The sequence below is a fragment of the Vanessa cardui genome, chromosome 6, assembly GCF_905220365.1.
Source record: "Vanessa cardui chromosome 6, ilVanCard2.1, whole genome shotgun sequence".
NCBI classification, from domain to species: domain Eukaryota; kingdom Metazoa; phylum Arthropoda; class Insecta; order Lepidoptera; family Nymphalidae; genus Vanessa; species Vanessa cardui.
This window is the reverse complement of record NC_061128.1, coordinates 2,946,866-2,973,973: the sequence shown is the minus strand read 5'-3', so window position 1 is coordinate 2,973,973 and position 27,108 is coordinate 2,946,866. Positions and strand designations below refer to the sequence as shown.

At 27.9% G+C, this 27,108-nt stretch overlaps 1 long non-coding RNA gene across 4 annotated transcripts; it reads right to left on the bottom strand.

Moving 5' to 3' along the window:
• Window positions 1-821: 821 nt before the first annotated feature.
• On the bottom strand, window positions 822-25,961 carry LOC124530169. 4 transcript variants are annotated; one of them, XR_006966458.1, is made up of 6 exons: window positions 25,660-25,961; window positions 10,470-10,647; window positions 9,973-10,103; window positions 7,466-8,924; window positions 6,608-7,324; window positions 822-6,264 (listed from the first exon to the last, which is right to left on the bottom strand). It is a non-coding gene; the product is annotated as an uncharacterized LOC124530169 (long non-coding RNA). The 4 variants fall into 4 exon arrangements; XR_006966459.1 differs by having other exon boundaries at window positions 822-6,877; window positions 7,043-7,324; XR_006966457.1 differs by having other exon boundaries at window positions 822-7,341.
• Window positions 25,962-27,108: the final 1,147 nt, after the last annotated feature.

Genomic DNA, 27,108 nt, shown 5'->3' with positions numbered 1-27,108 from the left:
TTGTTGTATATTTGTTCATATTGGTATGTATGCATATTTTATTGTTTTATGTTGGTCTTTAAAGGTCTGTATTTTACTTTTTTAGTTTTAAAAATCAGATTTACACTATTTTAAATAAATTTCTTTGAATAATTTTGTGACAGCCCAATTTTTTGCATGTTGACGTATTCGTTGGTTGCCAGTTATTATATACAATTATTATTGTAATTAATTGATCAATAATTTGTAAAACTTTAATTATTTTATATGGCATAGCATTTAAAACTGGCATATCACACTATTTATTTTAAATATAATTGAACTGTCATTAGAAAACAATAGCGTGGCATTGTAACAAAGGATAGAGATGAAGACTTTATTTAGGCCATCTCGAACTAGGTACTGAAATGACAATGGGAATTAAACTTTGCTGTACTATTTATTTTTAGATAGCAGCAAAATAGGCATTGCTTCAGTTTTAACAAATTATACGAACATTTATTTAATTTTTTCGTAATCCAGTGAGAAATAAAAAAAAATAGGAGTCCATATAATTTCTATAAAAATAGAGGTGTTTTATCTTCAAAATGTTTCTCTTTAAATGTAGGTTACCTGATATTTCATCAAGTATTAAATGTATTCATTTTAAAACTGATAACATACTTTGCAATAATACTGAGATTCTATTAGATTTTAAAGTTATGCACATACGATTTTTTTTTTCAAGATTCATTTTGTGTTCTTCTTCAGGAATATGGGGATAAGGGCAAGGGTAATAAAACAACAAGTAATCTGTTGAATTTTATTTGAATCTAAATTGGAAGTGAAATAAAACGACGAAATAGTTATACCTTTGAATTTATTTTAATTGTTATATTGTATCTTAGTATTTACATTTTTTTTAATTTTGAAAACATCTACTACCGCTTCGGAAGGTGTTCTTCTGTGGAGAAGAAGCGGCGCAAGAAACTCCACAGGCATCACCTTTTTTATCTGAATTTAAGCCAATTTTTGAATTCCATTATATTTATTTTTCTGTTGCTTTGTTTGCTAATATATATATTTTTTGAAATATATAGCTATATCTGCCTAGTTCCATAATTTCGTAAAATAATTAAATTCTTAAGACTAAAACCCCTCCCTATATGTCATCGCCCGGTTTTACGTCTTATATAAAAATATAACCTGAAAATCATTTGAAAAAATTTGTTAAGTAAATACCTACTATTCTATCCTACCATGTAGGTAGTACCTACTAGGTACTTCATTTAATACATTTATCCTAAGTGGCAAGTTCTTTATTTCTAGATTTCAATGAGCATTTTTGTTAATATATCTGAAAAAATAGAACATACATATTGCGAAAATATATGTTATGAAACAATTATTTTGCTGTAAATTGTATTTTCGTTATAATATAATCTTAAAGTTAAGATTTCGGTGACATGATACTTATATCAATATTATAATAATTGAAATATTAAAGTAAATTATATTTAAAAATTAATGTATATTATATTAATTTAAATAAAGACCTAACACATATTAGGAACTTTTTGTTAATGTAATTAATAAAGTAATGTTTGTAAATAATGAGTAACTCTTATAATTATTGTATAAATTTATTGTATTAATGATTTTTCAAAGCAGTAAAATAATATTAAAACTTACGATAGCCTGCGACTGTCACTTACACGATCTATTTTATCCACAGTACTCATTAATCAAGCATTCGAAAGAAAACAACAACCACCAATATGCTTCTAAATATCTACATACTTTGTATATAAACCCGCTACCAGCCAAATATTTTCATCGTCCGTGTCCTAAAATACCAAACTGTTACGTACCAATTAGGGCGACACGAATATATATTTCTCGCAGGCAAACATTTACTTCCAATGTTTTTCATTCGATTTCCTATAGCTATATATAAACACCTGTTAAAAGATTAAGAAATCGCATTTCCATACCTAGTTAGTTTGAGATAATGACCCTTACATACCAGAGTCAAGCAGAACCTAACGTTAATACTATCGCTTACGCTAAAACTAACAACACATACACACAGAACTTTTGCTACACAAAGATGTAGTGATGTTATTTACGCGTAAGAATGCAAAAATAAATTAAATACCTATTTAGATCGAAGTTCTCTAATTGAAAGCAGCAGCAGCAACGTTACGTCTATAATAATATGCGGCATGGCCAATACATACGATATCCCGAGACAGAACCTTACTGTCGTTCCACGAAACTGCGCCGATAGATCAATTCTTATTATACTAACTATTATAGCTAAGACAATAGACTAATTATTTAGGATATAAATAAGGCCTAAAATACAACTCACAGGCAATGCAAGTGAACCAACACACCGTCGCTGTTTACTATCGTAGAATCGTTTTCTTTCTCCGTAGATTATTTATCTGCACGAATCTCTGAACTGCAAAAATTTCGAGAGGCACACGAAAAAACATACTCAAATATTTTTATATAGCTTGATGTGTAGTGTAGTTGAAAATAATCATGCGAGTGTCACAATAACTTCTACTTTTGAGTCGTACAGTACAGTAAAGTGGCTCCTACGGATTTTGCTTACGAGTGCAATCAGATTTGGTTAGGCTCGAATTTGTTGTCCTTCGTAGTGAATGCCGCTATCTGCCAGCATGATAACTGCAAACAATAATTAAGGGACACAAGAAAACGACGTAAAGGTAAAGGGGGGTTAGAGATTTTAAGACTAGTTTATCTTCAGTCATGCTTCTAACACGTCATTGGCATCAACATAATCTACTTGGTGTCAGCAAACATATATGTATTCATATGCACACATGTATTCATACCAATTTATCACCATTGAATTGAATTCGATGTCAGGAAAAGTTGTTTAGACTTGTGCGGAAATCTTCAACTGTAAAAAGATCAAACAACACGCAGAAAAGCAAACAAAAAGGCTTAAGGAAAGTGTTCCTAAGATTACAGTTACAGTAAATGATTTTATTACCTGAATTATAATTTTTTACTTTTCATATGACATTATTTCAAACATAACCGTATGTCCGTTCCGCCCGTTCCCTATATATATAAGCGACCTCGTATCTGGTAACTGTGAACATAAATATAAGATTCGAACTAAAGGCAAGTTTACCTGCTACTTTGAAGTCCTAAAGCCCGCGTAAGACTGCATGTTCTGGCCTCAATATTTTTCCTTTACATTGTACTATCAAGTTATGCCCTGTTATTTTTAAAATTTTATTTATTCTCCTTCGGGAGTTAACACCGAACGGGATAAGGCGTCAGGAAATAATCCGGAACTGCAAAAATGTACCGACACGAAAAAAAGCATAACAAGCATTTCTGCGTTGTTGGATTATGATAAATTAAAATTTTGGTATGCAACCTATGCCGCTGCATGCGCCGTAAAGCTCAAATTGAAAAAAAATATATAAATAGGACAAAAATGTTTGGTGTGGGCTATAATTCTATCATACCGTTCTCATTCGTTGCCTTTGTGCCTAATTAAATTTCGAACCCCGCTTTCCGCTCGATCCGATTTATACGTTTAGCTTTTGTCGAGACAGTCAACTGTAAAAAGATACACGAAAACGCAAAAACAACGTTATACATTTATAATTTCCGAAGTGAACAATAGGAAGTATATACATTTTCAAAATTTACATTTCACATAAAATATGAATTTATATATATGCCAACCAGCCAAATAAGTCAATCTGATGAATTAAATTGATCACTAGCAATGTGTGAAATAATGGTAAATAAAATATGTAAAACGTTATATTGTAAGCATTGACCGCGTCGGCGTGAAGTGAAATCATCGAACTTTTTTAAAAAAATTAAAAATAATAATATTAAAAAAGAATCAAGAAGAAATATATATGCAAATAAAAACTTTTTTATATTCCTTTAATGATAGATAGGAGAATAAGAAAATTTTTAAAGTACATAACTATTTATGGATAACATGAATATTTACTATTTGTCTAAATAGATGTAAAATATTATATGATTTATACTGATTGCATCTAGTAACAGTTATGTATTGTTTCTGCAAGAAAGGAAAATTGTTGTTAATCTTAAACATTATGTTCAGATTTACCTTAATATTATTTATAAAGTATCCGCCGATTAAACGTAAGCGAAGAATGTCTAATACCTGCAAAATAAGTGTGAGAAAAATATAATTATACGCAGACGCCGCTGTCTGGTTGGATCACCAAAACCACGACGGACGCCATAAAATCACGAACTGTAATAATATTAAAAAAAGGCACACGTGGAAAGTATATGTCCTTATAACGCTAGCATAGTTCTAATTATTAAAACATTATTATTTTAGGTTACCTATATTAATCTCGTTCAGTGTCGTCTGAGTAGAACTACATAATATTCGTATAATGTTACTCTGCAGACATCCGAGCCTACAGGATCTTAGAAATTTAACTGAAATTAAAATGTAAAAACGAAAGTCTCGGCTTGTTTATTTCTCGTGTTCTTAAAGTTGTTTTGCTATTTAATTCATTAATTTATACTGTTTTACATTTATATATAACTGCAAAAAAAAAATTAGAAAAAAAACGTTTTATATATTCCTGGAATTATTATAAAAATATTTCATTATCTGTAAATAATAGTGGTTATTGTTTTCTAATATATTTTATTGCAACGAGTTTTAATGGCGTGTTAACATTTATTCTGCATAATTTATATGCCTATAAATTTATCAACTGCAAGAAAAAATATTAATAACAGATTGAACTGAGAACTATTTAGATCTCACTTACACAAACTTTCCACATCAACTCAACTTTTCTCATTTCTCTATACTATAACTATAGCATGAATATAAATAACTTTTTAGAATACATTTACTTGTAATTTAAACTTCTCAATACAACTCACAGCACATCACCACTGACACTTTAACTTTAATCTCATAATTACTAGTCTGCATTATTTATTTTTCAATATTATCTGTAAGTAGATAGCTAAAACCATTTCAATTAAACTTAACTTTTGTATTCATGCTTTTATTTTCACTATTCACAATGTATTCACTAAAAACAGAACTAATATTACTAACAATTGGCAAACGAACACTTAACCACAACAAACGAAATAGGACAAACTTTGTTTCTTTTTTGCAGAGATTAATTACTTCTTGGGTCGTTAAGGCATTAATCCTACAAAAGCATTTAAGCATAATATAATAAATTGAAGTGAATTCATTTTCAAGCGACAGCTCGTTCTCGCACTCGTGATCCTACTGGTCATTCTCCCAAAGCATATCCTGTGATACAGAGTAACATACTCGCTACACTGGAGTGTTAACTATTATATAACATATACAAAACATATCGACAACATATGCCAGGACTGAAAAAAGTGTTAATGGCTACAAACACTAATTTTGGACCTTACATCTTTACTAAAAACGGACGAATCACCACAGCAATATTATTAAAAGAGTATCATAGTGACATTCCACAAATTATTAAAGCTCTATTAAAAATAAAAAGCATTTAATACAATGAGGGATAAGAGATCTTTAATATATTACATAAACACCGATGAGTAGCATTAAGATGAACAATAACTTAAGCACATATTTTCGCATTGTACTCATGAAAATCTTGCATTGCCTCTAGTAAACCCAACATCGATGTATGTGCCATATATAAGAATAATAAAGTGACAACAAATGTTTAACTATCACACACCATCTAAACCTGCAAGAATTCTCGATTCCATATGACATGTTCCATCTAGCTCCATGCTCATTCACATGTTAAAGTTAGCCACAAACAATTGTTGGTGCATTTTATAAAAGATCACAGAAAATTTTGTAATCAAAATGAACTGTGTCTACAAACATAAAAATCATTGAAATGCAAATAAAAGCATATCTATTTTAAGAAGACTTGGACGATGCATGGAAGCAGCAACGGTTACTTTTGTTACATAGTAGTAACACTTTGGATAGTTAGCATATTGCGTTTTACCAAAATATCGTTTTATAATTGTTACACGGAACCACAAACAAACCACGTGACTCAAGCTTGGTGGGTTTTTCTGAGCTTACAGACGACTATAATGCGAAGAAACAAACTGGCATAATGATAAAATCGTGGATTCAAAAGCAATATGGTGCAGGAACAATCTTCTCCGTGTATAAATCCATTTATTCTAGTGTGTATTATGTATGTATTTTTTATTGCAATGTAGAAAATTGGTTCTTTCTAAATTTTCTATCGATTAGTTCAGCTGAAAACAAAATATTAATCACCTAGTCGTGCTGTATTATGAAGTTAAAAATTCAAGAAATTTCAAAGCAAATTTTGTTTTCGTAAGTTTTGTAACGAGCAAAACAACTACAATACCAAAAGAACCGTGTAACTAGTACACAAACTGAAATAAAATTTATTATAATTGCATCAAAACCATATTTTAAACACAACATAATTTATTTTATAAAAACCATTTCACATAAGTAAAGCGAGTATGTAAATTGTTATTAATACTGTGAGGGAAATAACATTACATAAGAACATTGGAATTTGCTAGTAGTGTATCGTTATTAATTTGTTACTTTAAAAAAGTTACATACCCCGTATGGACACCGATGACTGAATCATGGATCCTAACTCTCAAGCCGTGAAAAGCACCAAATGTATATCTGCAGAAATGCACTAGTAATATCCAAGCCTGTTCACACTTGTATAGCAACATTTTAACAAACAATTGGCGAATTGACTAAACCAATCCCTCCTAATCTCATGCTCATTCAAATACAAAGTTATAGGCAAGATCCAAAGAAAATCGTTAATCACCACAATTAATCCCAATTAAGCCTATAACATTGAATATTAACCTTTCTCTGAAATAAATTTGATTACTTGAACAATGTATGTGGGGCTGATAAGCATAGTAAGGTGTGTACTACGTTTTCGATGTATCCACATGGATCGAAACGCAGGAAAGACGAATCACGTGATATATCGAACAAATAAAATATATTTACAAGCAGATGCTAAAAACAAACCTTACTCATCAACCAAGGGTCATCCAAGTGCTAATCAGTGCAGTCAGCTGAGAATTGTGACTATCCCTAGTGTTAAACAATCTAGACCATGCTGTACCAATTTTAGTTTAAATAGTTAAATATAAAAAAGGTCAAGCCAATATCGCACTATATTATGCATTATTTTGAAATGTAATACGGTTCCAAGCCAAATAATATTCATCGTACGCTTATGATGTTAAAATTTTAAATGCTTAACTTTTGATTTTGTATAACATTCTTGTTACCAATATTGTTATTTATCTGGAATAAAAAAAAAGCTAAACGAAAAAGGAAAGATAGTTAAGGAAGATAAAAAAAATATTAATATATAATACACAATACAAATATTTAATTTATGCAAAAAAAATATATATTTTGTCATTCTCTTTCTCTTGGACTCACCTAAGACAACGTCACCATAAGATCGATTTCTCATACGGCAATTTCAATAAAGTTTCACGTATTTGTGTACTTGTGATTATATTTGCTAGTGCTGTTAGATTAAATACTTTACTTTCTTCGTTTATTAAATATAAATATAGGCTTCGTTTAGTAGGTGTACGTTTCTTTATTTTTAATTTGTTTTTAGTTTTCAGACTTCATGTAGTTGAACTTGTTCTTAACGTTTTAGTTTCCGTTATTTTCTTTTAAGATATCCGTTATTACGTTTTTGATAAGTGAAGCGATGGCCTCTAATGCATCCTAACCTTAGGCTAATTAGAGATCTTAAGATACTTAACGCATTCATTAATTAAATCTATTCAAAGTGGCATCAATACATGTCTTATAAAATGCTGTAAAAATGGAACCAACTGAGCTATTATTTCGGATTTTTAATTTAACATGTAATATCTCTTCGATGGTAAACGTCAGTGTTACCTTTTCCAAGATTTTAGGGCTATATATTCTTCTTTCTATTAGCGCAGTTTTTTTTCTACTACGAGCAGAAATTAGTTATTCAAATATTTAAATCTTAATGTGATCCTCCATGAACGAAATTCTACAAATCTTCGTAGTTTAAAATCAGTACATTATTTTATGGATATTTTTATTGTATTTATTACAGATTTCATCAAGTCTCTTTCACTCATTGCGGTATTTTCGATACTTTTCATATTACTTTTATATTTATATTATTTTATATTAACTTTTCTTCCAATATATACAACAAAAAATTCATTATCACTAACAAAACATTCCACTATGACACTAACTGCACACTTTAAAAACGATTATCTTGCTATATTTTTCATCCTTTTTTGAAACTATTTTCAACGTAAATGTGACGTATGTTGAGTGCTTTTTATAAAAACCATTATTTAATTTCTGAATGAACTCTGCTCTGTATTTCAATTAATTCAACCTTTTCAATATGGTTATAACGCCCAATATGGATAACTTCTCTATATTTTCGAAATCCTAGTAACTTGTCAAAAAATACTCTTAAATTAAATAACGTCGAATAAATATTTTATCTACCATCAACTCATTTTTCAACATATCACTTAACTTAAAACTTTCACGTTTTGAATATAATACTTTTCTTAAAAAACATGAACACTATTATAACTGCACAAAACTTTCCCCACAAACAAAACTAATAAACTTTACACGGTATCATCCGATTATATCGCCTAATTCTTGTATCTGTAAAATTGATGAATATTGATATATTCTTCTCTAGTTTTTTTTAATGTTTATTCCTCTTATTCTCTCTGTGTTTTGTATTCCCGTATCTTTCATATAGTAGTTATGTTGCGTTTTATATATTTATTATACATATATGTATGTATGTGCTGAAGTTCCTGATTTTATGTTACTTTGAATAAGAGTTAACTCAATATATTTTAAAGGAAAAGGGCTAAAAAGAAAAAAAGATTAGTTGCAAAAATAAAAAGAACTGTGTGACTGGTTTTGCTTTTATTGAATTTTTAACAATATTAGTTTATTTTTTAAATAGTTTAAAAAAAGAATGTGTAATTCATTTTATTCATATTTTCCGACAGATTACATTTTTCGTATATTTTAACAATCTTCACGTACATAAATCACCGATTACGAGTTTTAATGCTTTTTATCCCGCAGTTTTTTTCTTTATAAATATGATCTGATGTTATTTAAGAACTGAGCAATGACGATATTATCCAAGTGTAGCTAAATTATTTATTTCTCGTATGTTGCTGTTAAGCTTTTAAATCTAAACACTACTATTTAACGAACCTAATATAAACTGTTCAACGTGCCCATTTCGGTATTATAGATTCAACAATAATGAATCTTATTTTTAACCTACTATCTTTTGGGTAACACTATTTCAGATATAATTTCGTCCTATACTATACCTAATAGGTGTTAGGTCACTGCGTATGAGTGCCTTAATACTACGCTTTCTAAACTTGTTATGAGTTGAATATATACATATATACATACATAAGTATAAAAGTATGTGTCACTAACGAATGATTCTTAGTTTAGCATTAGTAACTATCTTATGTCGTAAATAATACATATTATTAAATTCTTACTAAAATTCATCATTAGTAACTATCGTATTATAAACCATACAGCTAAGATAAAAGTAAGCTACATCTAGACAAAATCAAAGTGCTTAATGTGATGTTATAACGAACCTATAAATAATCTAAACACTAAATTAACTGTACGTCATCGCTTGTTTTATTTTAATATTCGTATCTTAGACTACTGTATTTCGTGATAACTAACTTTAAACTCGTATCTAATAATTCATGTACGATATTAATATTCTAAGTAATATATATTGAATTACGACCTAAAGATAAGAAATTATCTTCAGTTACAATAACAATATTAAATATAATATATATTTAAATACAAGCTTAATTTGCAATATATAAATGTAATTGAATCTGTATGTATCCGAAACTTACAAATGTAACTATTTCAGCCAGTAACATCTAAACTCAAGTTGGAGTATAATGATCGTAACTAAGAGCTTTAGCTATCTCGTGGCTACCGTGATACATAGCGAACAAGCCTGCCTGTAGCTCCAACTAAACATCTGAAAATCAATTGACGACAACCATTACTGAAATCAATCCTTATAACTAATATGTCAAGTGCTAGGTGACTAACATGTATATGTCATGGACCGGCGGATCTGATCTAAACGGACTATTAGCTATACTTATTGTAGTAAGAATAGAACGTCTATTATTTCCAATTCAATTTCCGGTTTCATTTATTTCAATTTATTATTACTCTAATTATTATTTACTAAATTAATTTATATTATAAATGTTACTAAGAATGTCTCTGATTTGTAATATGATCTATTTATAAACAAATAACGTTTTCTCTTTCATTAATATAAAGAATATCTAATGATTTTTTAAAATGTTATCTTAAAGTCAAAATTTATCAATACCTGCGTAACCAACTAGAAAGATCCCTACACGGGGACGTTTCTACACCGATGACCGGACGTATTCCTTAGCGTTTGTACCGACGCGAGCCATATAAATACTTTTTGAATCTGCTAAAGTACTGGCCTAATGTAAGGGATGTAATCGACCTGCCATGATGTTCGACGAGTTAAACCGAGTCTGCAGAAGAAGCGTGGATAAAGGTTAATAAATATCACAATAATCCTGAAATATAATAAAAATCACAAAACATTAATTTAGTTTGAAATAATTCGTTATTCATATACAAACAGATTTTGGTAGAATTAATAAGATACTTATATTTAAATAACACGAATAAAAGCTTATGAAATATTAATTATATTTGAACTTTTGCCATTTTTGTATCGTGCTGCATATATGTAAATTAATAGGTACATTTATGTACAGTCAGGGTAAGAAATGGTTCGTCACCTTAAGATCTATTTTCGTGTTCTCAGTATGAGCGAGTCTGCTTTACCGATCGAGAATATATGAATACTAACAGACATTTTGACAATTCAGTTTGATTCAGAAGATTATGTCCATTAAAAACTAAAAAGATTTCATGACGTAGACTATAACGAGTCGTAGTCCAAAGATGTCTATTTTGAAACAAGTTATCACACTAAATTAGTTGTCAGTTTAGTGCATTAGTTTCAAAAGTTACTAAGATTTTACGGATTGATAAAGGAAATCATCTATTCATTTAAGTATAATGACTAATTTTGTGTATGTTTGCTCCGTTATAATTGTTTATTGAATAATACATCACAGTTATTATTATTTTTTTAAAATATTCCTTTTAATTAAAACTCTTATTTGTTTAGGTTACTTTCAATTGATTTCGTTATCTATATATTATGTCAAATACACAATGAATTTAAGGTACTTAATTGGATAAGAACTAATGCTTTATTACTAAATATCGCTTCGAAAATAAGCACTATTCTCGTAAAAAGTAAAGTAAAATTGTGGGGTATCCGTAAGAAATAGACATCGCGGACCTTTTTTAATCTCTAAACTAGATTGATCTATTTCATAGCGTTCAGCCAGCGTTTGCAATATATGCACGAAGTGTCTTCACGAAATCACAACCTCTAAAATATCAGTTTACCTTTACTATATTGTCCTATTTATGATAATGCTATATTACTAATTTGTTCTACAAATTGGCACCAATGCCAGGTTCAACATTTTGTATTTTTCAACTCCCAGTCGGAATAATATCAATAGTTAATATTCCTGTCTGTAATTAATTCTTTTATTTATTGTAAACAGTTAATGCTTTACCAAATGATTACGCATTTTATTTTTCTATATATAAAAATGAGATTTTCTAGATTGTTTTAATAATACACAGTTTAAGACTTATGTGTGATATATTATTTTAAGAAACTCAAAATTGATTCTTATTAACCCTATATATAATATTTATTATATATACTTAATTGATTTGCGAAACAAAGACTCTTTTTATAAGCATAATATTCTTTAATTTTACTTGCAATACTGTAAGATTTACCGTCTCATTTTTAAATTTGTAAAACACTGCTTATACCATAATTATCTTTTTAGAAATTAAATATAATAGAAACCTTTGTTTAACTTGCATCTATTTATGATTATTATTACCCAGTCGAAAATTACATTTTTATGCCTAAAAACATTTTATTAAAACCTATAAATGTAATTTAAATTTTAGATACAATCATTATACTTTTATATCGCACAAACATCTGTTCTTTTGAAGGTTAATGTAATATAAATAAAAGGTAAGTCGTCATCCGCTTATTCAACGCAAACATAACGTCATCAACAGCTTGCATACAGATTGTGAAATACCGAAATGATATATACTTAACGATCGTGATATCCTTTTATATATATGTTTCGACATTACTATCCAAATTTCTCAGTAATTTTGAAATAAACATATTTTGTTAAGTTAATTGCCTTTAGTTTAAATACGTAGCCAAATTAAATGTTTCTTTATGATATAAAAAAAAAACCTTTAAGTCATATAAAGAAATCACTTTCAAGATGAAACTTCGCGTTCGATGCGTGCAAAGTTTTATTACATTTTTTAGTTACCAAATAATGATAACCTTGTTATTGTCTTTAATACCAATATTATTATTATAGAAGCCTGGCAATATATTTTATGTTGATGTTATTACAATGTTATTGATAAAAAGGATAAAATAAAATTGTCGAACGGTTTGTAAACGTAATGCTTATAAAAAACGCCACTAAAAAGATGAAACTTACTAATTTTTGTAGGATGCGATTTAATTACATGTGTTTTTGTTGCGTTTTCATTATTAATTGGTGTCTCACAGAATTACTTCAAGTTCTTATTTTGTAATTCAACTTCTGCTGGTGATATTTGTGTCCTATGTTATTATGCAAGTTATACACACTTTGTAGTTATACCAAAAGATGGACAATAGCCAGTTTAATTCTCTATTTTAGTAGGTAGTCTAGACATTTTGATCACTTAATGTTGGCAGCGGCTCCCGTTTTATAAACGAAATACTAATAAGACCTAAGGTTCAATAAAAAAATCTACGAATAAGATTATACTCCATTTTTAACGCTTTTAAGTATCGAACTTTTTAGAGATATTTTATATCATATTCTATACAAAGGACTGCGCGCATATAATTTCAATAAAAAAGCCTGCTTTCGACATATTAATTTAATAAAACCACTTAGCTACTAACATTAATTAAATGTAATATTTGTTGGTTATATGAATTTCAATATTCTCTTGTATTTGATTTCATTAAACCTTTATGTCCTTATCGTGAGATATTATGTCAGTATTATTAGCTCATTTCATTGGTACGACTAATTATAATCCTATGAAATAATAAACCATCTAAGATTCTTGTATGGGTATATACAAGAATCTTAGATTCGCAATTTGACGATAACATTAAAAATTTGTGAGATACTGTCAATACCATTGAGATCCAATTTTATATTACAAGTTTTAGTAAGTCGAACTATACTATTGACAATATTATTATATACTTCCATTGAATACGACTGCCTATATCATTATGATTCAAAATTATGTCCTACTTTCATTTAATAATCATTTCTTATTATGCTAAAGACATCGTCTATAGTTTCGAGATTTGTAAGACTGTCAGTACCATTGATTTCAATTTGTTTTCTTACTATATTGACATCTTTCTCTATAACATTCTACATTATAATACTATCTACACCTGAGACTAACAAGATATTTTTGTATACCCATTTTGCTTCAATAATATTTTCTACTTTCATTGTAAACGAGTCAATTTTCTTACTACACTGACAAACGACAACTAAAATATTTTACTGTATAATAACGCCTATAACTGAGATTTGTTAGATACCAATTAGGGTCGATACTATTTTCTACTTTCATTGAAAACCAGTACACATTATGTTATTATGCAGTAAGATATCGTGTATAGCTTTGAGATTAGTCAGACTATCCATATATATATATATATATATTATATGAAGCAATTTCTTTTATTACTTCACTGACAAAGACTAATAATAATAAGTAATACCCTATGCCCGAGATTTGTAACATATTCGTAATTTGTATACATCATTTAGACTCAATACTATTTTTTACTTTCATTGAAAATGACTTATATTATTATGCTCTAACATGGCACTATCCGTATATCATTGACATACAATTTTATTATATACTTGCAATGAAAACGTGTTATTTTTTTTCTTATACTTGTAAGTCTAATATATTGTGACCTAATTTTATTTTTTCATTGATAACAAATAATTATATTAATATGCTAATATGCAAGATATGATCCATAGAATTGAGATAAGTCTCTATACCACTGAGATCCAATATTTTTCGATTTTTTTCAAAAAGACGATTATAATATTACATCTTAAGAAGAAACTATCCATATGCCATTGACAATAAATATTTTTGTATACTTTCATAGGAAATGAGTCATTTTCTTATTCTGTAAGTAGTATTTTATTTATTCATTGATTAGGACTAATTACGTTGTTTTGCTGTAAGACATCATCTTTAGCTTTGAGATCAAGACACTTTCAATACCATTGAATCCAATTTATTTTCTTACGCCACTGACAAAGACTATTAACTTTTATAGTATATAATATACCGTCCTTGATACTTGTCACCTTTAACATTTGTAGGACACTGTTGATGCCATTAGATTAAATTTATTTTCTTACATCACTGGCAAACCAATATTGAAATATTTTGCAGTGTAATACCCTCTATGCCTGAGATTTGTATACACCGTGTAGATTCAATACTATTTCATACTTTCATTGAAAATGACTCTTACATTATCATGCTCTTAACATGTCACTATCCGTATATCATTTGACATACAATATTATTATATACTTGCATTGAAAGCGTGTTATTCTTTTCTTATTCTGTAACTATACCATGGTGATCCAATTTTATCATAGATAAAAATAATTGGGTTCAAATGCTGTAAAATATGGTCTATAGCATTAAGATTTTTTAAGACAATACCATTGATATACAATATTGTTTTAATATTTTTTTTGAAAAAGACCACTATTTTGTTACCATGGAAGCTTCAAGTTTCATTTGCAACGACTATTTTGTTATTATATTGTAACATATCGTCTATCACTTAGGTTTTTTAAAATACTTGTCTATATCTTTGGCGTTTCTCGGACTGTCTATATCTTTAGATTCAAAAAAATGTCCCACTTTAATTGAAAAAGTCTTATGCTGTAAAATATCGCCTATAGCTTTGAGATTTGTAAGACAATGTTTATACCATTGATTTCAATTTATTTTCTTACTACACTAACAACAACTTTTATAATATTTTATAGTATAATACCGTCTTCACCTGAGACTAGTAAAGTATTTGTATTCGCCATTTTGATTCAATACTATTTTTACTACTTACATAGTAAACGAGTCATAATTTTTTTACTTTACAGACAAACGACTATAAAAATATTTTACAGTATAATCCAGTCTGTACCTGAGATTTGTTACATAATTTATACACACCATTTAAATTCCATATACCCTCTGTGCCTGAGATTTGTATACACAGTGTAGATTCAATACTATTATATACTTTCATTGAAAATGAGGCTTATATTAACCTGCATTGAAAGTATTTTATTCTTTTCATATTCTGTAACTATACAATTGTGATCCAATTTTATCATAGATAAAAATACTTATATTGAAATGCTGAAAATATGGTCTATAGCATTGAGATTTTTAAGACAATACCATTGATACACAATATTGTTTTAATCATTTCTTTGAAAAGGACCATTATATTGTTACCCTGTAAGCTTCAAGTTTCACTTCCAATGACCATTTTTGTTATATTGTAACATATCGTCTATAACTAAGATTTATAAAACACTTGTCTATTCACCTTTGACATTTGTACGACTTTCAATATAATTTATAATCAAAAATATGTCCTACTGTCATTGAAAAAATCTTATGCTGTAAGATATCGCCTATAGCTTTGAGATTTATAAGACACTAAATAACATAGAATCCAATGTTTTGTTTTATTTCACTAGACAACGACTATTGTAATCTTTTACAATGTCAATACCGTATACCGTCAATACTGTCAATAACGATCAACGTCAATAACGACAATACCGTCTATGCCAGAGATTTATTAAGATATTTGTATAAACCATTTTAGTTCATTAACATTTTCTACTTTCATTGTAAACGAGTCATATTCTTATCCTGTGAAGTTATATGCATATTCCATAGACATCCAATTAATTTTCTTTCTTCACTGACAAATGACTTACAATCTTTCGCAGTATAATCCCGTCTGTACCTATAATTTGTTCTACAATTGTATATGGCCAGTTAGATTTACTTTTCAATGTTATTGAAATTTACGATTATACTATTATGCTGTAACATAGCACTATCGACATACCTTAGAGAAGTCCATATTCTTATTCTGAAAGACATCTTTCTATAGTTTGCGATTTGTAAGAGACTGTCAATGCCATTGTTTTTAATTTATTTTCTTACTAAACTAACAACAACTATAATATTTTCCAGTATAATGCCGTCTACACCTCAGACTAGTAAGGTATTTGTATTCAGCATTTTTGTTCAATACTATTTTCTACTTACATTGTAAACGAGTCATTACTTTCTTACTTCACTGAGAAACGACTATCAAAATATTTTACAGTACAATACCTGAGATTTGTTACATAATTTATACACACCATTTAAATTCCATACTATTTTCTATTTTTATTGAAAACAAATACACATTATGTTATTATGCAGTAAAATATCTTGTATAGCTTTAAGATTAGTAAGATTGTCTATACGATTCAGATTCAATATTATTTTATAATTTAATTGAAAATGACGATTATATATTATATTATGATTGTGCTCTAAAACGACACTATCCATATACCATTCCCATACAACATTATAATAAATACTTTCATTGAAAACGAGTCCATATTCTTATTCTGTATATAGTGATCTAATATTATTTTGTCATTATCAATTATGAATTTGATATTTGTAAGACTCTGTACCATTGAGATTCAATATATTTTTTTTAATTTCATTGCAAACGACTATTATAGTTATCCTGTATGCTTAACCGACTATTTCATTATTATGCTGTATATATATACACATATCGTCTGTAACTAAGATTTCGTCTATAGCTTTGAGATGTGTAGGACCCTGTCAGTACCATTAGATCCTATCTATTATCTTACTTCACTGGCAATTTGTAGTGTAATATCGTCTATGCCTAAAATTTGTTATTTGTCGTTATTTGTATACCATACATTTGGATTCAATATTATTTTATACTTCCATTGAAAATTACGCTTATATTATTATGATCTAAGATGTCTCTTCCAACCGTATATCATTGACATAGAATATTTTTATACACTTGCATTGAAAACGTGTTATTTTTTTTCTTATTCTGTAAGTCTATTTTTGTGACTAAAATTTTATTTCATTACACAAGCCTACAAAAATCAAAAAAATTTTTGGTGCAGCTCTGTTTGTGCCTGCAGTCAATAAAGCATGTAATGTACAATATATTGCCATAAGTCATTTTAACTCATCAGCTCTAGTTTACTTACTATCCTCATTTCATTTTTTCTCGGTTTTGTTCCTAAAGAGTCACTGTGTTACGATAACTTCGAAAAAGTTAATGTTACTATTTTATTATTGCTAGTACTTAATGATGTTATATTAACAATCCTGATGTATTTTGTAATGTTTGTGGTTATTACAGACACTAAATCGTTTAAGTTCTGTTTAATTCTCCAATTGCTTACTCTACAACTAAGAAGAATATGAGGTCATTTCAAACATAAAAATTGTGAGATGCTCATGTTGTTGAAAATGGAATTATAAATAATAATAGAGTTAATAATAATTTGTATACTATTTCGTTATTATGCTGTAACATATCGTCTATAACTAAGATTGGTTAAGACACTTGGTGTCACCTTTGACATTCTTAAGACTGTCTATAATCTGTATCATTGAGCTTCAAAATTATGTCCTATTTTTATTGAAAAAGTCTTATTATGCTGTAAGATATCGTCTTTAGCTTTGAGATGTGTAGGACCCTGTCAGTATCATTAGATCCTATTTTTTTTCCTACTTCCCTGGCAACGACTATTGAAATATTTTGCAGTGTAATACCGTATATGCCTAAAATTTGTTATTTGTATACCTACCACACATTTGGATTCAATACTATTTCATACTTTCATCGAAAATGACGCTTATATTATTATGCTCTAACATGACACTATCCGTATATCATTGACATACAATATTATTATATACTTGCAATGAAAACGTGTTATTTTTTTCTTATACTGTAAGTATATTATAGTGACCTAATTTTATTTTTTCATTGATAACAAATAATTATGTTAATATGCTGTAAGATATGAGTTATAGCATTGAGATTCATAAGACAATACCATATAGTCAATATTGTTTTTCTAATTTCATTGAAACCGAATTCATTTTCTTTTTCTGTCAGACATCTGTCTATAACTTTGTGATCAAATTTAATTATTTCATTGATAAAGATTGATTATGTTAATATGCTGTAAGCTATGATTGAGATTTATAAGTCTCGATACCACTGAGATTCAATAATATTTTTCGATTTAATTGAAAATGACGATTATTTTATTATATCTTAAGATGACACTATCTATATATTATTGACAATAAATATTATTGTATACTTTTATAGAAAATGAGTCATTTTCTTATTCTGTAAGAAAGACGTTTGTCTATATCATTGTGATTAAATTTTATTTATTAATTGTTTAAGACTAATTAAGTTGTTTTGCTGTAAGACATCGTCTTTAGCTTTGAGATCAAGACACTTTCAATGCCATTGAATCCAATTGATTTTCTTACTACACTGACAAAGTCTGTTATCTTTTATAGTATAATACCGTCTCCACTTCAGACTAGCAATAATATAAAATAATAATTTCTACTTTTATTGAAAACCGTATATATAAATCGTGTATAACTTTAAAATCAGTAAGTCTGTCTAAACGATTCAGATTCAATATTATTTTTATAATTTAATTGAAAATGTCGATTATATTAATGTGCTCGAAAACGACACTATCCATATACCATTTCCATACAACATTATTGTGTACTTGCATTGAAAACGAGTCGATGTTTTTATTCTGTAAGGCATTTTGTGTATACTATGGTGATCTAATTTTTTTTTGTCATTGATACATTGACAATTATGTTATGCTGTAGTATATCTTCTATAGCATTGAGACTTGTAAGACTGTATGTACCATACTATTGAGATTCAATATTAATTTTATAATTTCTTTGAAAACGACTATTATATTGTTATCCTGTATCTTAAACGTTCTTAAACTATTTCGTTATAATGCTGTAACCTATCGTCTAAAACTAAGATTTGTTAAGGACACTATCAATACCATTAGAACAAATTTATTTTCGTACTTCACTGGCAAACCACTATTGAAATATTTTGCAGTATAATAACACCCCTCTATGCCTGAGATTTTGTTAGATATTTGTATACGTTATTTAGATTCACTAGTATTTTATACTTTCAATGAAAATGATAAACATATTATGCTCTCAGGTGACACAATCCGAATACTATTGACAAACAATATTATTGTAATCTTTCATAGAAAACAAGTCGTATTCTTATTCTATAAGACACATCTGTGTCTATATACTATTGCGATCCAATGTATTTTCTTACTTAACTAACAACGACTATTGATATATTTTGTAGTGTAATACCGTCTATGCCTAAAATTTGTTATATGTTGTTATTTGTATACCAGACATTTGGATTCAATACTATTTTTTACTTTCATCGAAAATGACCGCTCCGCATCGAAAATGATCGCTTATATAATGCTTTTAACATGTCACTATCCGTATATCATTGACATACAATATTATTATATACTTGCATTGAAAGCGTGTTATTTCCTTTTCTTATTATGTAAGTCTATACTGTGTTAATATGCTGTAAGATATGGTCTACAGCATTGAGATTTGTAAGTCTATACGAATGAGATTCAATAATATTTTTCGAATTTCATTTTATTTGTCATAAGATGACACTATCCATATACCATTGACTAACAATATTATTATACCATCATAGAAAACGAGTCATTTTCTTATTCCGTAAGACGTCTATACCATTCTGGACATTTTAACCAATTTAATTTTTTCATTGATTAAGTAGTCTTATTTATTATATAGACTTATTATTATAAGAGTCTTATTATATAACGTTATTTTGCTGTAACACATCGTGTATAGCTTTGAGATTTGTATGACGCTGCCAATATTTGTATATCTAATTTTGTTTTCTAACTACACTGACGACTATTTTAATCTTTTCAGTATAATACCGTCTATACCTGAGACTAGTAACATTTTTTTTTTATTTTTATTGTCTTTACTATTCAGATTCAAAATTATTTTTATAATTTGATTGAAAATGACGATTACATTAGTATGCCAGTCCATATTCTTATTCTGTAAGGCTTGCTTCTTGTATATAGTAATCTAATTTTATTTTGTCATTATCAATGATGAATTATGTTATTGAGATTTGAAAGACTGTGTGTACCATTGAGATTCAATATATATTTTTTTATTTTATTAAAAATAACGATTATATTAATATACTTTAAGATGACACTATCCATATACCATTTGCATACAATATTATTACATACTTTCATTGAAAATGAGTATATTAAAATCATATTATACAATTCTTTAATTTTATAAACAAAATAATAAACATAACTTGAAGAGTTTGTTAAAAAGTGAATGTTTTTATCCTGTAAGAAGTCTTTCTAATGACTTTTTTAGTTGAGAATAATTCTTTGTCTACCTTTTTTAAGACTTAATTTGTGTTTTAAGGGGACTACATGAGCTAAATGCAAGTTTTAAAATGCCAAAAAGTATATAATCCAATGCAATAAACCAAATGAAAAAAATATATGTTAATCTTCAGGATAGATGCTAGTTATTAATTGTGTTGAAAACATGATGTAATTAATTTGGTACGATAGAAAAAAATCGCAAAGTTACCTCTAAAAAAGTCTTTTTTTGTTTTTTAACTACACTTATATACCTTCAATAATTTTGGTCTTTTGTCAGATTATTCTACAAACAATATACTAAAAATTTATTATCTTAATTATTTAGTAAAATCAATAGATTTTTTTTAAATCAGATTTTCTTTTTTTCGACCAAAATGCGTAAGCATGTGTGCGTGAGCGCCTCGTACAGACACTGCCGGCCGAGGCCTGTTGCTATACAGACGTGTCGCTCTTTTTTACCGCATCGTTGCGAATAAAATCTCGTAGATTTTATTTTTGTGTAATTTTAATTGTAAATTAAGTGTCGAATATTATTCTTTTATGTAAATAAATATATTAAGTTAAAATAGTCTAGTTGTAGTTAGCCATTAATTTTTTTGTTAAGTTATTTTTTATAAAGTTTAATTATGTAAACATGGGAAATAAAGTACAATCTGTGAAGAAAACTAAAAAACGTTCATATAAATTAAAAAGCCGAACATATGAAAGATAATATGAAAAGGTAAAGAGTATTTAATTAGTAAACATATATATATACGTATAAATATATATATATATATAAATAATGATTATTGGAAACATTTATTAAAAACAATGCAATTAGTTCGCATATAATCAGATTTTTCGACAGATTTCTTACAGTCACCACGGAGTATTTGGTCAATGCAAGCAAGTCCAAGAAGAATGTGCGGGTTCGATCCCCGCACTCTGAACTAAAATTTTATTATTTTTAAAGGACTATATTTAAATATATATATATATATTTTATAATTATTAAAATTTAATTCCTAACAACTATGCATTTATTTTTTCAGAATTAAGAAAATCGAGAAAAAATAACACGGAAGCTATTTCTATTACGTTAGAGTTTAATTTTATCAATTTTGTTTATAATAGGAAATATAGTTATGTATGGATGAAATTTAATAATAAAAAAAAATAAATAAATACAAATTAGCACATCACATGAATATTTAGTGGTTGCCTGGGTTTGAACCCGCATAAGATGCGCGCGTTCTACCCACTGGGCCACCTTGAAATATGTAATTGTTGTGAACCAAAGAACTAAAATATTTAGAAGTGTCATATACGTAATTCAATATTTTTTAAAGATTGGAAATAGTATCAATTGAAAAATTTTAGCTCGTAGCTTCAGTGAAAGTGGGTGAAATATTGATTGCAAGTATCCAAGATATTTTAATAACGAACGACGACGAACGAATAATTAAAAAAAATATTTTAATAAAAAAATTGAAACGAAATTTATTTGTTTTTTTGTTAAACCAAAAATAAATAAAAATATTTGAATTTAATTGAATCAGTTTCATTTCAAATATCAGTCAAAAACAATACAAATAATTCCAAAATCCAAACTATTTTTATGAGATTTATGACTAAACCCACTGTGATTGACCGAGTTAACCAATAATTCTACTAAACCGACTTGACGATATTATTTTTATAGTAACTTTTTGATGCTGACTTTTTTAACTTAATTTTTTTTCTTTGTGTACCGATATTAGTAAAACGAACAAACTCTACGCTTTTTGTCAATGTACAAATTACGAACAGTTCCAATTTTATTTAATAAATCGCTTAACAAACTTACAAAATTTAAAAATAGGTACGATTTAATATTTAGTATTACAACTAATTGAATTGATACAGTAAAAATAAAAGAAAAAAATGTTTAAATTAACTATTTTTTGTACATAAAATAATAATAATTTAAGTTTAATTAATTCAGTTTAATTTTATCATAATTTTTTAAATGACACAAAGAAATTAAAACAATTCTGTTGTCCTGTCTATTTTTAAGAAATCTATGATTGATAGAATTGATAGAATTGACTTCGCTTCGCTTTCGCTCGGCGCGGCGCGCGGCGGTTCGGCGCCATCTATTGGAATATTCAGGCGTAAACTCGCCGCCTCGCTAAGCGTAGTGCGCGGGGGGACATGCCGTTTTTGTCGTTAGTGTAAGTGTGTGCGCGTGATTCTCAAGGGCAATTAGCTCCTGTAGTCCCCTTAAGTATAACTGAGATTTTTATGTCTATCTATACCGTTTACATTTTATGTAATTGCTTACTTTTATTATATTCTTTTGCAGTAAGTCCGCTTTTTCATCTTCACCTGATATTCATTTATATAAGATATATTGTTTAATTAAGAATGAACATTATTTCTTTTACTTTATGTGAACATTCTTTATTCTTTTTCTTCTAATATATTTTTTATACAATGAGTATATAATATATTTACTGATGAGTACTTTGACATTTTTTTTGTAATAATCAATTTTAAACTTATATTAGGATTTTTTAAAATCGTAACTTGTGTTATATTTTATATATTACGAGAAATTATGTTCTTAATTTTCATTTAACTTGTTTTAATTTTCGTAATAATATAAATCCAGATAATATAGACCAAATTCGTTTTCATGAAATATTTTAATTTTTTTTAATATAATTGTGTCGTGATGTAATAGAAAACTACAAATGTAATAACATTTGTTCAGTTATCTGCTAATTTTCTGAAACTCCGAAAATTATGACAATTATTTCTTTTTTTTTAATTTATTCCTAGTTTTCATTTCGTTCTATTTCATTATAGGCCGTATTTATTTGGCGAACTGTATGCAATCAAGTTATGCGTGATCCTCTTAATAACATAATATTTTGAACATAAATATATTTGATTTCACTTTACTGACAATTGTCGGAATAAGATATATTTATTTAATTCTTTGATTAAGAATTTTTATCTACTTCCTCTGAAGTAGGCATTGTGTGAGACCGTTGGAAAAACTACCACCTATTATACAATAGTTCTCAAGCGGTCTAGATGTAAAATATATTGCATTTTTGATTATTTTTGTCATTTTTGGTACTTTTTTATGTACTGAATATTAATCCTTTCAGATTAATTACCCCTTTTGAATTTCATGATAGATACTATAGTCGATTGATTTAAATGACCATATTCATTGAAATTATACACAGTATCTATACTTTTTTGTAAAATGTTGTGTAGCAACTATTTCTTACTTTATAGTATCAATTTATTATAATCTATCCTAATATTAATCTGCAGTCAATGTCTTGAAATAATACACATTTTCTAAATAAAAAAACAAAAACATTTTGACTATACAAAGAACCGGGTGCTACTTAAAATGAAGATCTATGAACTATTTGTTATTTGTTCTATATAGTTAATTATTTGTCAGATAAATTGAAGTTCATATCTAGCTAAATTTGTATTAGAACTAAGAACTCAAATTGCATATGGGTATCCTTTTTCCCACAAATTCTCTTCAATCATTTAAGATGTGATTCAATTCAACTCTATAATTTCGAAATAAATATTTGTTAATATGAACGAGTACTTGTTATCTTAGTGCCTATTTAATTACAGTTTACTTTTGTTAACGCCTAATTACCAAACAAGATAGAACTAATAACTGCCTTAAAGAGTACGTAAGTAAGCTGTCTTTACATTGTCATCACTACGGTAATCTTTTTATCACTGACATTATTTTTGGTCACGTTTTCCGTTTCGATTTACTCAATATAAAATGTTCGTTTAATTCTTATTGTGGATATTTATTATGTTTGATAATTCGCTTATATTTATTATACTTTAATCTGTTATTATTCTTAGCCTAACACTCTGGATTTGTTTATTATATCCTTAATAAATTGAAATTATATAATAATAACCATAACCTGAATTGATATTTAATTGTGCTTTCCTTATCATTTTTACTTTTTAATAGAAAATTAAGAAATACTACTGCATAATAAATAATCTCGTGTAACTCTTTAGCAAAATCAATTTTAGCGTCACTTTGTAGTGAAAAAAATAAGAAACCGGGCATTAATTTCATACATATCAGCTGTTTATGACGTTATTTATTATATTACGAGTAAGGCAAAACATTTGTTATATTACAATTTTTTGTTGAATACGATTCCGAATACGATTTTTTTCATCTGACTTATTTTCTATTTTGGTTAGACGTCATCTAAAAGTCAGGTACCAACGGTACCGTACAGACTACCGACAAAGCTGTCGCCTAACAGTATACAATCTACTGTACAGCCGTCTGAACCAATTACGATTTAAGTTACATGTTAAAAAATATATATATACTAACAAGTTTCTTAATGATTTCCAAAACTAAACTTTTTTCATAATAGATATTTTGATAATCTAAATATTTCATATGCTTAAAAAGAAATATAAATCATAAAATAAAATTAGTACAGTTATAAGTTTGTCGGGTGTTAACCGACATTGATGACATCATCAAATTTTAAATCAAACAAATAATACTGACTTTGTACGGCGCGACAAGGTCAAATTACGACGCAATTAGGTTTATCAAAATACATTAAGGTGAAGTAACCCTTACAAGAAAAGTAAACCGTTTAGATAAAATATAATAAAAATCGTACCCACCTTACATCTTTATCCTTGTAACTTCCCTTGGATAGATTAAAGACAATCAAGGATACGCAATCAACCGGGCGATGACTCGGCCATCTTAAAACTCCTAACGAAACTTGCCACCTCTCATAGAAACTCCATATTCCAGAACATTTTAGCGTAAATTATATGCTTATTGCTACATTTAACTTTTAGAATATCTTTAACTTAATACTAAATTATCCTAAAATTCATTACTTTACGACAGAACCTCGCCACTACACTAATGGTAAAGGTATAGTGGGGAATCATCGGCTAAATCGCTTTTATACCAGACACTTGACACCCCACAGATATTATAAGGCGTGTAAATTAAAGAGACATGTTGGAAACTAAGCTATAGCGGATAAGAAGTATACTCTTAAATTGGTAGTATTACCCTTCTAGAAATTTCTTTGTCCGAGCGAAAGAGATGCATGTATAAGAATGAGCGACGTAGACTGAGATTCTAGAATATTCCACTGCATCATATAGTCTAGGATATGACTTTATTTTATTTTTGTTATGCTTTAAGGCGTTAATCAATATTAATACAAAGCATGCGAAAACATTATATTATATCAGTTAGGTATAGGTATCTAATAACTTTTATATTTCACAATATTAATAAAATATAAAGCAGGCATCATGTAATCGTTTAATATTGAAGTAATTATTTTAAGGTGTTTGATATTTTGAAAAAATTATAGACTCAAAGACAAATAAAAACTATTTATATTTGCTAAGTCTAATGGAATGTATGTATTATTGACTTATAATAGTCAAAATTACCAAATTGTAAACTTTATTATCTCTTTTCTTCTTTCAAATTCCCTTTACCTAAATGATAAAATCGGAGTAGATTTAATAATTATAATCATTGTGTAACATTGGAACGTCATGTTATCGCATTTTTGCCGAGAGAAAGAGAGATTTGATTGTGAGCCAGCGAAATAGACTATTTTTAACTTGTCACTTGTTTCATTAAGTGATTTACTTTACTTAAAACGATTAATTTCATTAATTTGCAGAAGCAAATTTACACTATCATCGTCTTTTATGAGACCCAAAAGATGATTAAGATTACAGATATCAGAAAAAAAAATCTGAATTTTAAGACATAAATTTAAATATTTTTTAACATTATTAAAAACAAAAAATTAACGAAAATAATTTCATCAATTGTTTAAACATTCTCAATAGACTCTTAGACTACATAGGACGAAAAAAGAGACAAAAATATTATAGCTCGTGACGATCAATACCGACTCGGTTAAATTCGAGAAACGGAGAAATGCGACGACAATAATGACGCATATATTGTGTTACCAGCTTAAATAAAATATTTTATGCCAATTTAATTAACAAATCAAAATTAGTAATTAATTTAATAACAAAATAAAATTAGTAATTAATTTAAATTTAGTAAATTATTTACGTATT